Here is a 15,408-nt window from a genome sequence, read left to right as displayed (position 1 = left end):
CATGATGACTTCCACCTCTTCATAACATCATATAATAAACATTATTAAAAATTGCTTCCATGTCCTTTAAGTGAAAACTGCACTTCAATCCTCCCTTTTGCTTTCCCTTCATCCTTTTGCCCTCCAATCTTTTTAATCACTTTACTTTAGTCCTAATTAGGTATAAACCAGGTGCATTTAATATTCTAAACCCCACTTAAGCAACATCATACTGAAATTACCGTTTTCGAGCTTTTTTGGGTAAAATCGTGCTTTACTAAGAAGTCATTCCTTTTCAACTCATTTTTAATTTCCTTTAACCTTTCAAATTGATTTGTAATCACCTTAATTACCATTTAATTAATATTAACATCTCTGATATATAGTATTTCCCGTTATTCTAGGTTCTCCTTTGATTTGGGTAACCGAATTTATTGAAAAAGCAAGAATAGCAAGAAATAACAAGTTGAGGATATTACACTCCACATCGCTGGAAACCCTACTTTCACAAGCGTACTAAGCATATTGAATTGGATTGTCACCTTTTTCGTGAAAAACTCAAGGCTAGGCTCATCCATCTTTTGCCAATTTCTTCTCACGCTTAGCTCATTGATGTTTACACAAAACCTCTTCCCATAGTAGTGTTTCGATCTCTCCTCTTCAAGCTGGGAATGTTTGATATACATTCTGCAGCTTGTGGGGTGTGTTAGAAGATAAAACCCGCTTTAATGAAAAGGTGCGGAATGAGCAAAACGGCAACACATCTCAAAAGTGGATGTCATCAAATGAAACGCAGAGTTTTAGTTATACAACTATTTATGCTAATACTTAGCTTTTTGTTTGTTAGTGCTGAGCGGGCTAATTTGTTGGATTATTAACAGCAGTTACGACAAACAAATTGCAGCTAAAAGCTTCCACACTTGTATATAAACTTTTCTTCGTTATTTAATACAATCAAGTTGAAATCTCCAAAACTAAGATTTATATATCTTACAAGAAAAATCATCTATGAAAGTGACAAAATATAAACACCCACCCAAGGAAGCTGTAGGCGCTTCACATGTATCAACATGAATCAATTCAAGGAAATTATTACTCCTATGAGTAGACAAGGATAAAGTTATTCTATGTTGTTTTTGAAGAACACAATCTTCGCATAAAGTTAAAGATACAGACTTAATATGAGGAAGAAAGTTTCTTTTGGATAATATCTAGATTCCACGCTCATCTATATATCCCAAGTGCTTATGCCAAAGCATTGGATGTTCAGAATTTGCAGTTACTAAAGCAACTTCCCCTATAATAGTCTCACCAACTAGCCTATATAGATTGCCAACTAGTTCTCCCTTCATTATTGTAATAATGCCTTTGATCACCTTCAATTGAGATTTTGACCGGTGAACTTTAAACCTTGTTTATCAAACATTCCCAAAGATAAAAGACCTTTTTAAAGTGATGGAACATATTTGACATCAGAAATTATATGAATACACCCATCAAGCATCTTGATTTTCACATCTCCAATTCCGATAACTTTATATTCACCATTAATATCACCCATATAAAAAACTCCACCACTACAAGTCCTATAAGTATGGAACCATTTCTTATGAGTCATTTGAAAGATGCTTCAGAATCAAGAATCCATTGGCTAGAATTTTCAATTTTTTCTTATATAGGCAAAGCATCTCCATCTTCTGAAAAGATATAAGTTTTGTAATATTTCTATGTGAAGTTCTTATATCTGATTTAGAATTCTCACCGTAGTTTTTTTTAGCTTTGCATTCCCTTCTACATAGCCTGATTTTCCATAATCCCAATCCCAACATTTCACTTTCCTCTTGCCTTTGGACTTTGATTTTCTCCTTTCACCATGATCTCCATCAACAGGCCCACCTCTCACAACCATAACATCACCAGATGGACTAACCTTGTTCTTCCTTTTAGTTCCTATGTTAACAGCAATGCTACTACGACATCCATGTTAGGAGACTTCACATGGCTTAAGTTCATAATCAGATTGTCCTAAGAATCTAGCATAAAGTAAAGAAGAAGGCTAGCTTTTTCTTCTTCATTACTTCTCAAAGCAAGGGCCATGAGCTTACTAAAGAGTGAGTTAAACCCGTTAAGATGTTCTTGGACAGACGCTTCTTCTTTCATCTTCATGGTGTATAATTGTCGCCAAAAGAAAATCTTGTTCGTCAATGACTTTCCTTCATAAATATTTTTTAATTTTTCCCATAACCCTTTCGCGGTTATCTCAAATTCAACATTGAACAACACTATATAATCCAAAGCAAGAAGAAGATTTGTCAAATCCATCTTATCTTTTTCTACAAATGTCTTATATGTCACCCCTTCTCCTCTACTTTTTTTTTATCCAAAGAGCAACAACACATCCATCTTTAACTAGCACAACATGTATCTTTAATTTCCAAGGTGCAAAATTTGTTCCATCAAAACATGGGATTTCAACCTTTGTTGCGTTCTTTGTGGCCATCATTATTGAAAAATGAACAAATTTAAAGAATTCTTTCTACTAAAAAACTAAGCTTTGATATCATACTATCGAATTAGGTCTTGAGATTCAGATTTATTTTGGAAATAATAATAAAGAAAGAAAAAAATAACACAAGAACACAACATGGTTCAGCCAACAAGACCTATATCCACGGGCTACATCTCTATAGTTTTATATTGATTGAGAAACAAGGTCACAAGAGGATAGAAATACTCTCCAAGAGATTGAACGCAACATATCAGACTTCAAAAATGACACTAGTAGTTCCAAACACCAGTTATCATCTCCTTTTTTTTGAAGAACATGTGCTAATGGATACGAAGAACATTTGTCCAAAATAGGGCTCTATTTGAGACTCAGTGGAGGCTGTGGACTTTGCATGTTCCTAAGAAACTTCAATATAAATGACATTTTTCATATTTTTATAAAATATTTATAGTTTTCCGATTCATGGATGTTTGTAGAAATTTAATTGAAACTAAATTCATAATGGATCAGTAAAAAATTTAAATTCAACATACAAGTACTCAAATCAATCAAATTTATGAATGTAATTTAGTTTGTTTTAGATGGTTTAATATGCTTTTACGAGTTATATATTTTATAAATATATGAAAAGAAAATTAATTTGAATTATTTTTTTAGCTTTGTTAATAAAATTGAAAAATACATTTATTTAATATTTTAATCCAATGTTAGGTTTTACTATTTTAATTATTTACTACAATTAAACACTTTATTAATTTGGAATTAAATAACAAAAACAAATATTCTGAAATATGAAAGAAAAAAGAAATAATGCCCCCTAAACTTGTTTAGCATGATAAAAAAAGTCAAATTTGAACTTTTAGGCTAATTTAGCTCTTAAATTTGTTTAAAATGATTAAAAATGTCATATTTTACTTTTTAAGCCAATTTAGCTACTGGACTTATTTTGATTTTTTTTTTTTTTTCAAATTAATGAAGTAATTCAATTTAGTATGATTGACTTTTATCCCTTCTTGTTCTATATTAAAAACTTTGAGATCAAATTTTTTCAACACTTCTGGATAGAAATTTAAAATCCAAAAAAATATATATTCTAACTTAAACTTATACACATTTAGTATAACTTTAATCTACCCAACATGAGAAATGCATAGATTTGGTACACAACAACCAATAATAAAAGTCAATTTTAAGATGTTCAAATCTATATATCTAAATGAAAGTTGAAATAAAAAGAATGTTTAACACTCTTTCTTTGTTTAGCTTTCTATTTTCTTTTTTTAAGAAGTTTTAGAATTTTTCTCTTTATTTTTCTACCATTTCATTGGATTAATTTTTTAAAAAACTAATTTATAATTAATAAACGTGCAGATAACTATAACTTTAAAATTTTGAATTTTTTTTCTTATCTCTCTCTCAGCAACAGCCGTGAAGCCTATAATCTCTCTCAATGACAGTATGCTGTGAAGTCTATAAATCTAACAACTTGATTGTCCTTCTTGTTGAGTTTCAATGTCAATAATACGCAGCGAAAGAAGATAATTAAAACAAAATAATTATTCTAATAGGGATCCGTTTAAATGAATGAAATAAAATTATTTAGAAGAATACCCGTTCAAGTATCCGGCCTCTAGTAGTATCTACACAAATAGACAGTCGAAAAACTCTAAAACTATTTTAGAGGGTTGAGAGATTAGAGAGTATGATATTGCTAGCTATCTTACATTCTATGTTTAGTTTTGTGGCTATGAGCAACAACTGTTTGTTAGACTATTTCTTAAACCTTATATATAAAAACCCTAGGTCATAAATAAATAAATTATAATTATTTATTTAAACTTTTTAAATAAATAAATTATAAATAAAATATATATGTGACTATTTATTTATTTAAACAATTTAAATAAATAAATCCTAATACACATAGTAATAGGATTTTCAATTTGATCAATTATATTTATTTATTTAACTATTTAAATAAATAAATCATAATTAAAATATTAGGTTTATTTTATCTTAATAAATTTTAGAAATTAATTAATTAATTCAATACTTAATAATTTAGGTAAAATTGTAATTAAATATAAATTATAATTTTGCCCTTAATATCCCAAAACTTTTTGTAATCAAGTTATACTTGATTCGATTTCTCGTCTTTATTTTCTTATATCCATTCTTGTGCATGACCTTCCAGGTTCGAAATATGTTGACAACAAATATAAATTAAAATTAATTAATTAATATTTGAAGGTCAAGTACATTGTCTACCAACATGTCATGAATACCCAAATATTTGAAAAGTCAAAGTAGTTTGACTTAAACTTTCAGCACATGATTTATCAATGTAATTAATATCCCTTCATCATTAACGTTCTGATTTAGTAATTAAGCATGAAGTGTCTGCTTTTAGTAGATCATGTTTGTTCTTAGCAATTGATCATTTGAATGAAATTCTAAATCTAATTTGCTAATTTTATTCTACCTTACGCAAGGATTTCTTAATCAATATTAATAGAGAACAATTACAACATTTTTCCCGATTTACCTAGGGTGATTTAATCCTCTGTTAATTATAAAAGTGTCTCCATACAGTTCCTACCATTTCCAATTAATCATTACTTATTATTTATGAAAAATAAATGTAAAGGAATAATCATTGCTTATTATTCATGAATAATTAATGTAAACGAAGAATCAAAACATAATCATCCCCATACAAGATAGCTTAGTAATTTCAAGTCAAAGGATCACTTACTCAACCATCACTTGAGTATTCCATAGACACAAAAAACTCTCCATATGGAATTCTCATGCAGGTCAATTCAGTGAACTTATTCAAATAACAGGCACCTACATATAAGTTTTAGATATCACATATATCTTAGCTTATGAGAACAGCTGCTTCCCTAAGAAAAAAACATAATATGTATCAATTTCAACAACCATAATCATCGTCCAATAATAAGAAGAACATGGACCAGAAATATTTAGAGACTTTGTTTTAATGCAAAATAAAACTCATAATATAACCACATTATAATTTACTTTGCAAAGCAGTATTGTCTCATGGGCTTTATCTTTTACCAAGATTTGATCAATATAATATAAAAGATAAATAAAAGTCTTTTATTAATAATAAAATATTTATTACATGAAATATTATATCCAAAATATAACAAATCAAATTAGCTATAGGGCATATAACTAACACTTTTACAATAATTATCATGGAGATTGGTGTGTTTTATTTCATTAAACACTATCAATTAGATTTTTAGTTGGTGAGTTTTATTAGAATTTTAATTTTTTTTTTTTGTTTCATTTCTTTTTGGGTGTTTGTGTATTAAATTACACATGGATTTAATTCCATAAAGTCATTTTGCTGCTTTTCAAACAGGTTTAAATCTTGATCCTAAGGGCATTTAGTGGACTTTTGATTTCTTGAACTTCTTCTTGGAGCTCTTCCCCAGTTTTGTTAAATACAGAATATGCTAATCCAGGTAGCAAATTTGTTCTTCTCTTTCTGTTTTCCTATCATGATTTGATTCTTAGGGGGTGAAGCGTGTAGTAGATTTATGTGTTGCGCCTGGTAGCTGGAGTTACGTATATTTGAGTTGAATGGTGTTTATCCATTAAATTATTGATACAATGACACAGAACGGTTATGTGAATGGGAATAACGATTATACTCCGTCAGGAGTTTTGATCAATGACATTTGATTTGACGAAAGAATTAGAGAATTAAACTATCAAGGAAGTTTATTGAATATGAATAATGATCAAAATAATAATAATGATCCCATGATAACAAAATAACCTATTTATAAGTTTAGGCTAATCACATCAAACCCTAAAAAATAACACAAAGTCATAATTGGACGAAATCCTAGCAAGGTCGGCAACACGGGCGTGCTGGGCATGGCACGGGTGTGCTTGGACTTCCATAGGTTAGCACGGGCGTTCTTAGCATGACATGGGCATGCCGGCACTCGAATCGTAACTGGCCTTGTCAGCACGGGCGTGCTTAACATGGTACGGGCGTGCTTGGACTTCCAAAGGCTAGCATGGGCAGGCTGGCTGTGGCACGGGCGTGCTTGGGCTTCTTAGGCTTGGGCGTGTCTCGCGTCCTAAACTTCCAGAAGCTGGCATAGGTGTGTTGGAGATAGCACGGCCGTGCCCCTTCTTCTTGGGTTTACAGCAATCCAAGTCTCCCAGGTATTGAAGTGCCAGTTGCTCCGCATCATACAATTATTATTTAAAACCTAAATATGGAAAAATAAAATAGTATGTCTCTTTTATGATATTTAGTTGTAAACTATGAAATAAATCAATTCTTTATCAGCCATTGTCAACTAAAATACTCTTTTATTCTGGGTATTGAAAATTTACGTCTTACTTAATGGAATTTGGAACTCTCTTCACTTTGGCATATTCTTAGCAGTAAACTTTATTGATATTCCATCATATCATACGTTATATTTACCTTACAATTATGCTATTTAAGGCAGTCATGCATAAAGCATCTTGACTATATTTTTCTATGCTTCTCATTTGCAGGTTTTGAGTCACAAATTGTATCTGCCAACAAAGGTTTCACAAGATTCAAGGTCAACTTTCAATCTGTTAAATTTGAACTATATGTTTAAATGAAAATGTATAGAAGGCCACATATCAATTTTGGGGTTAAGCCTTCACTTGAAATTAAGTGCTTTAATAATCCCTTGCCTATTGAAAATTTGAGAGAGATTAAGGATTTGCACATTATGAGATTTGTCATATCTGAATCTGATTACTTGATTTACACTGAAGCTATAACTTGTCTTAATTTTGAAACTTCCACTTTTTCAGGTGAGAGTTAGATTGATCACAACCTTGCACATTTGGCATGCATGACAAAGTCTTACCTTACCTTGCTTGAGATTTGGGTATTTGTGTATTGTTGCCATTGAAAAGGGATGGACAAAGGTGGAGAGAGAAAGAGAATGAGCACAATTGGAGACAAGAGATGTGGGAAGACACAGAGAGATGTGAGCCTATTTATAGAGGGCATTTTTTTATTTTTACTCATATTTAAGGACTAAAATGCTATACTTCTAATAGAAGGACCACGTAGTTTTGTATTAAAGTAATGATAATGATTAACTCCCCGTTGTCATTAACATTTGTAATTTAGGATTTTGCAAAAGGTCAGGGAGTCTTTTCTATTGGCTTATCAATGGATTAGGTTTATCTTTTTCTTTTTTTTTCTTTTAAATATTTTGGAATATAGTTTTGTAGTGTCTGTAAAACACAATTTGGGTAAATTGTTATGGCATAATTGGCAGGCAAAATAGAAGTTTCCACTACATTGAGTTTGATCAAATTCTGTTTCATTCTCTTTTGACCAAATTCTGTTTCATTCTCTTTTGAGTATATGTCATACTACAATTATAAGGTTTTAGTCAAATAAATAAATATATGCTTTTGAGAAAGGAACGAGACAGTGAATTAGTGAATTAAGCCAAACATCAAGGATTACTTATTAGATTTATCAAAATAAAAAGACAAAATAGTGAATTAAGTCAGATCTCAAGGACTAAATAATACTTTACCCTTAAAAGAAGTTTTTTTTTTTTAAAAAAAAATAATCTTTAAATATGCATGTTTCTATTATTTGTATAAAAAATCAATAATAAACAATTTAAGATAAATCTAAATATTAATTATCTTTATTTTTTAAAATTTCACATAAAATATTTCTATTATTCACATGCGCATGAAACACGGTATTACGACTAGTTAATACATGTTTATGAACTCAAAATCATCAATCAATTTAAGGAGGGATATAGTATAGTTCATGTATCATCTTTCTCTATACCATATTTAATTATTTTTTTAATAAATTATAAAACTCGATCCCAATTATAATTTTAATAAATATCTATGTAAGGATTATCATATTGTAAGTGAGTGAAGAATCATGGGCTAAATTGATCCAAAATGTTAAATATGCTCCTTTGATTTATTTTACAGAAATTCAAGAATTAAATTGTCTAAAAAGCCAAATGTGATATTTTTAATTATTTTAAGTGAAAATTACAGTGTAATCCCTGTAGTTTTGTGAAATACAACTATTTTGTCCTTGTTTTTTTTTTTTTAAATATACTAATTTTTCCCTATATTTTGCTTATGTTATACTATTAGATTCTTCAATCTAATTTTTGTATCTTTTCCGTTAAATCAATAAGAAAACACAGAAAGCAAAGGAAAGGTACTAAAATATTATACCAAAAAAATTACAGTGTAGTCCCTATGATTTGAAAAATACAATTAATCTGTTCCTGTGATTTTAAAAATAAAATGGATATTTTCGTCATTTCATAACGTACTTAACGAAAAACACAGAAAAAATTAGATGAAGTAAATATAAGGAGTTTTAGTTATACAACTATGAAGAACAGTCGCGTGATGGAACTATGGCTATTATTCCTGGAGACTAGAACAGTTCCGTCACGCAGCTGTTCTATGAAGAACAGTCGCGTGACGGAACTATGGTTATTATTCTGGAGACTAGAACAGTTGCGTCACGCAGCTGTTCTATGAAGAACAGTCGCGTGACGGAACCACTAGCTACGTGATGGAACTGTTCGCGACATCATCAAAATACTCATATATATTGATTAAGCCTAAATATAAAAAAACAAAATGAAAAACTGAGTACACGAACAGATGCGTCACGCAGGTGATCCAGTCCAGATCAAAGACTTTTGGACATGAACAGTCGCGTCACGCAGGTAATAGCTGCGTGACGCGGCTGCTCTAGTCCGCAACTACCTTTCAAACTACTCTTTTTACGTGTTCTTTTTGTCAAAAGTGATTAAACACAACTTAGAAAAGTCCAACAGTGGGCAAAATTACGTATTACCAATAACAAATCAACTAAATACTTATGAAAATGAGATTTTTAAGAAACAAAAGACTAGAAATAAAAAAGAAAGGTTAGAATGGTTACCTAGCCCTCAGATTTGAAGATTGCATACACTGAGATTAGCTTAGAGACGTTGTTTCACGATTCCAGAAATGTAGTTAGCAAGTTTATACCAAACCAACGTTTTCTTTTCTTTCTTTTCTCTCTTTTTCTCTCTTTATCTTTTTTGCTCTTTTTTGATTTTTTTTTTTATTTCAAAACTAAATGGTTAATGGTGTGATCTTCCTCAAGTTTACTCACTTGAGTTCTTGGGGAAGAAAACCCTAGCCGTTTAATTGAAAACCTAGGTTAAAACATTAAAATCTTTAGAGAAAAATGAGAGAAAATGTCAAAAAGTCTCGTTTCAAGCACAAAATGGTGTATTTATATGGTAGGGCAATAGAACAAGCTGCGTCACGCAGGTATAGGCTGCGTGACGGAACTATGAGCTGCGTGACGCAACTATGAGTGTCGTCACGCAGGTTATAGCTGCGTGACGCAACCCTAACGCGGGTCAGGCTCCTCTGGGCGGTTTGGTTCAAATTTTGGTTCAAACACTTCTGGTTGATCGTGATTCTTTATCCCTTATCCTCATTATCATCACCGGGTTAGGCGGGGGCATAAAATTACTCGTCAACACACACGTTTGAATCTCTTCTTCCTTTTTTTTTTCTTTGACCAAAAATAAAAACGTGTTTGTTTGTTTTTTTTCTCTTTTCTTTTTCAAATGTGTGTGGGTACCACATGTTGGAGTGACCTCACAACAATTCTCCCCCTCCCGACTACATGGTGAGACTCTCCATTCCTGCCACTTTGACACACAGTTCAAACTTCTTCTTTGGAACAACCTTTGTCAATATATCCACAGCATTTCTGTCTGTGTGGATCTTTAGCAACTGGAACTGCTTCTCTTCAATGGCAGATCTAAGCCAATGATATTTTACATCAACGTGTTTCGTTCGTGCATGATACATAGTATTTTTGCTTAAGTCTAACGCACTTTGACTATCACAATAAACTATATATTCTTCCTGTTGCACACCCAATTCTTGAAAGAATCGCTTTAACCAAATCATTTCCTTTCCTGCTTCCGTTGTTGCAACGTACTCTGCTTCAGTCGTTGATAACGAAACACATTTTTGTAATCTTGATTGCCATGAAATAGCTCCCCCTGAGAATGTAAATAGGTATCCTGATGTAGATTTTCTTTCATCGAGATCACCGGCCATATCTGCATCTGTGTAGCCAACAAGTGCAGCCTTTTCACCTCCAAAAGTTAAACATAACTTTGAAGTTCCTCTCAGGTATCTGAAAATCCACTTCACTGCTTCCCAATGTGTCTTCTAGGGATTTGACAGAAATCGGCTCACAACACCAACTGCATGAGCGATATCTGGTCTTGTACACATCATTGCGTACATCAAACTTCCGACCGCTGAAGAATATGGAACATTTGACATATCTCCTTTTTCTTTCTCTGTTAATGGGTAGGATTTCTTACTCAACTTGAACTGCAGGACTTTCTGTCTTGGATAATCTCCATTCCGAGAATTCGCCTTGCCGATCCCAAATCCTTCATGTCAAATGCTTTTGATAAATCACTTTTTAACCTGCTAATCGTGTGTGCATCTGGTCCAACGATTAGCATATCATCAACATATTAACCATAACCTGCAGGACTTTCTGTCTTGGATAATCTCCATTCCGAGAATTCGCCTTGCCAATCCCAAATCCTTCATGTCAAATGCTTTTGACAAATCACTTTTTAACCTCCTAATCATGTGTGCATCTAGTCCAACGATTAGCATATCATCAACATATAAGAGAAGAATGATAAATTTACCATCAGGGAATTTCTAGACATATACACAAGGATCTGCATCTGTCCTTTTGTATCCTTGATTCACCATGAAAGAATCAAACTTTTTATATCATTGTCGCGGCGCTTGTTTCAACCCGCACAAGCCCTTCTTCAAGCGACAAACTATGTCCTCTTTTCCCTTGACCTTGAAACCTTCTGGTTGTTCCATATAGATTTCTTCCTCTAGATCCCCATGCAAGAATGCGGTCTTTACATCAAGCTGCTCTAACTCAAGATTCAAATTGGCTACTAGACCTAGCACCACTCGAACAGAACTCATTTTCACAACTGGTGAAAAAATCTCATCAAAGTCAATACCTTTCTTTTGAGTAAAGCCTTTGATAACCAATCGAGCTTTGTATCTCACTAGGTTGCCATCATCTTTCTTCAGTTTGTACACCCATTTGTTCTTGAGTTTTCTCTTCCCTTTTGGAAGTTTCACTAGCTCATACGTGTCATTCTTTTTCAAAGAATTCATTTCCTCTTGCATGGCTTTGTCCAGCAACTTTGTCCTTGTAAGATTGCACATCATGGAAGCTCTTTGGCTCCCCCTCATCAGTAATCAAAATGTAATCAGAACTAGGGCAACTTGTAGATGGTTGGCGCTCTCTGGTTGACCTTCTTAACTAAGGTTCAACTCCTTTTGGTGTAACGGGGTTCTCTGGCTCCCCTTGCTCAACACCCTCTGCATCACTGTTATCATCTATAATTGTTTCTTGATCCCCTACGACTGACTCTTCTTCTTCTTCTCGTTCTGATTCTGGCATTCCTCATCCTGTGGCATTATCTGTAGGAATGCTTCCTGGTGTAATATAAATAACACCATCACTTGTGGATTTTTTCACAAGTTATATCTGCCATGATCTCATTTTTGTGGAATACTACGTCTCAGCTCCGGACAACTTTCTTTTTCACTGGGTCCCATAACCTATAGCCAAACTCTTCATCTCCATAACCAACAAAAGTGCAAGGAGCTGACTTGTCATCAAGCTTTGATCTCTACTCTTTCGAAACATGCATAAATGCCTTGCAGCCAAATACCCTCAGATGAGAGTATGAAATATTTCTACCTGTCCAAACCTTCTCCAGGATATCAAAAATCCAAAGGTGCTGAAGGTAGTCGGTTGATTAGGTAGACAGTAGTATTGACAGCTTCTCCCCAAAATGGCTTAGGTAAGTTGGCCATTTTGAGCATGGTTCTGACTCTTCCAATAATGGTGCGATTCATCCATTCAGCAACGCCGTTGTGTTGAGGCCTACCAGGAACTGTCTTTTGATGCCTGATACGTTACTGACTACAATAATCTCTAAACTCCTTAGAGATATATTTGCCACCATTATCCGTGCGCAAACACTTCAATGCCACTCCAGTCTCCCTTTCCACCATCGCATGGAATTGCTGAAAGTGCTTGAATACTTAGTCTTTTGTGCGCAACAAATATATCCATGTTTTTCGCGAGAATCATCAATGAAGGTTAGAAAATATTTACTTCCTCCAAGTGATTCTACTTCCATGGGACCACATACGTCAGAGTGTACCAACTCCAACTTGTTGTCTCTCCTTCTAAAGCTTTTCAAAAATGAGACACGATGTTGCTTCCCAAATAAACAATTATCACAAGGGTTTATTTTACCTTTGGCTAATGGTATAAAGGACTTCTTAGCCAACATATTCAACCCTTTCTCACTAACGTGCGCCAGCCACCTATGCCACAAATTTGGTGAAGCATCATCTTCAACTGTATTCAATTGACCCACACATATTATTGTGTGCGTCTTATACAGCGAGCAATATAATTTTCCTCTCGCCACCACCAAAGACCCTTTGGTCAGTTTCCAATTACTGCCACCTGTATGATGGTGATGGCCTTCCTTGTCCAGTACACTCACAGACAACAGGTTCAACCGAAGGTCGGGAATACGTCTCACATTTTTTAAGTGTTAATGTGCACCCGACATTTGTTTTTATGCAAATATCACCGATTCCCACCACTTGCGAGACACTATTATTTCTCATTTTAATAGTGCCAAAGTCTCCTGCTTTATAAGTGGGGAAAGTATTCCCTTTTTGGAACACAATGATATGAAGCACCGGAGTCTACTATCCACTCGGTATCTGCATCTCCAACATGACAGCAATCTGCATCATGAGTGACTAAAGTCACCTCACCATCTTCTCCTGAGATTGTAGCAAATGTATTTCTGTCATTCTCTTGTCTTCGGTTTGCATGCTCCTGTTTGAGTAAATGACAATTTCTTTTGAGATGAACCTCCTTACCGCAATGGCAACATTTTCTCATCTCTCTAGACTTGGATCTACCACCTGACTTTACATGCCCTTGACCTCTACTCTTGCTCCGGCCCCTATTCTCTGTGACAAGGGCTTGTGAATTGGTACTGACAACATCTCTTCTTCGTAGTTCTTCATTAAATAGTCCATTCTTTACCATAGACATCGTTACCACACTATTTGGAGCTGAGTTACTCAATGACACCACAAGAGTATCCTAACTATCCAGTAGAGATCCCAACAGTAGGCATGCTTGCATCTCGTCTTCTAAGGACATACCGCTAACTGGTAACTCAGTTACGAGTCCTTCAAAATCATTCAGGTGTTGTGTAATTGATCATCCCTCTAACAGCTTCAAGTTCATGACTTTACGCATCGTGAAGACTTTTCCTTGAACATTCGTAGCCTCGTACATATTCTCTAATTTCTTCCAGAAAACTTGGGGATCTTTTTCATTTCTCACATGGTTGTACGGGCTAGCATCTATCCAATTGGCGTATTTTACCCAATGTCTGCTTTTTTAATTTCTCCCACTACCTTTGTTTCATTTCTTCTGGCTTTGCACTGTCACCTTCAATTGGATCGTACAGATCTTTGCAATTGAGGCAGTCCTCCATTCTGGATTTCCACATTGAATAATTTGAATCTGTCAATTTGATCATTGACCCATCGTTAGCCATGTCAAATTTTGAATCTGACAAAATTTTACTATTCACAAAATTCACTATTCACGTGAATAGTAACTTTATAGAAACTAACAGAATTTACCAACCAAAGGCTGTGATACCAGTTGTTGGGATTATAACTGATCCCGAGTGGGGCCCATGAAAAATACCAGTGGTAAAAGTAAAATAAAATTACTATTACCACATATACCTCCAATAATTTCTTATTGGATATTGACGATCGAATCCACCAGAAATAATAACCACAGTAAAAATTAAATAATTACCGTAAATGCCAGATTGAAAATAAGAACACCGAGATTTACGTGATTCACTCTTCAACTATTATGGGCTACGTCCACAGGACAAAAAACTCCGAATAATTCTTCCACTAAAAATAGTAGGTACAAAAGAGATTACAAAAATAGTGGTACTCTAAATTTTTTCCAAAAACACCCCAAAATTATAATCCTCACTATTTTCTCTCTTTCAATTTTAAGAACCCTTTCCTAAAATTATAATCTTCGTTTTTGTTTTTGTGCATTATTTAGTGAAAAACCTTCTCCTATTTATAGGAGAAGGGGACGCGTCCACCGAATGGATGCGTTAATCACGCGTCCATTTTTCCTTCCTTTTTTCTTCATTCAAACGTGTGTGGGTCCCACACGTTTGAATCTCTTCTTCCTTTTTTTTTCTTTGACCAACAATAAAAACGTGTTTTTTAGTTTTTTTTCTCTCTTTTTTTTTTCAAATGTGTGTGGGTCCCACATGTTGGAGGGACCTCACAACACTCTTGACAGCACTGGCAGCCCTCTGAAATTAAGAAAGAAGCTGTATCTTCTAGCTGTTGGCTATTATAGGAGCAGCAACTATACAAAGAGCAGGAGGCTGGTGGAAGAATGTTTCAGGGTATGGCGTCCTCATTCATTAATCTATTAACTTATCATTATCAGTGGCTGCCTCCTTATACTGCTTATAATTGTTTTTTGTTTTATTCTGAAAACATATGTTCTGTTTCTAGTGATTTGTGGCTACTAAGTGACTGTATTAAGAGAAATAGTTATGAACCTTGTAAGCAATTCCCATGGGGTGGTGGAGGCCCAGTTGGTAAAAAGAAACCCGCAACCCCTTGAGGTTATCCTGTACTTGGAGGAA

The sequence above is a fragment of the Jatropha curcas genome, chromosome 5 (genome assembly GCF_041381405.1).
Source record: "Jatropha curcas cultivar XTBG-Jc1 chromosome 5, XTBG_Jcur_1.0, whole genome shotgun sequence".
In the NCBI taxonomy this organism is placed as follows: Eukaryota; Viridiplantae; Streptophyta; class Magnoliopsida; order Malpighiales; family Euphorbiaceae; genus Jatropha; species Jatropha curcas.
This window is presented reverse-complemented; position numbering follows the sequence as displayed.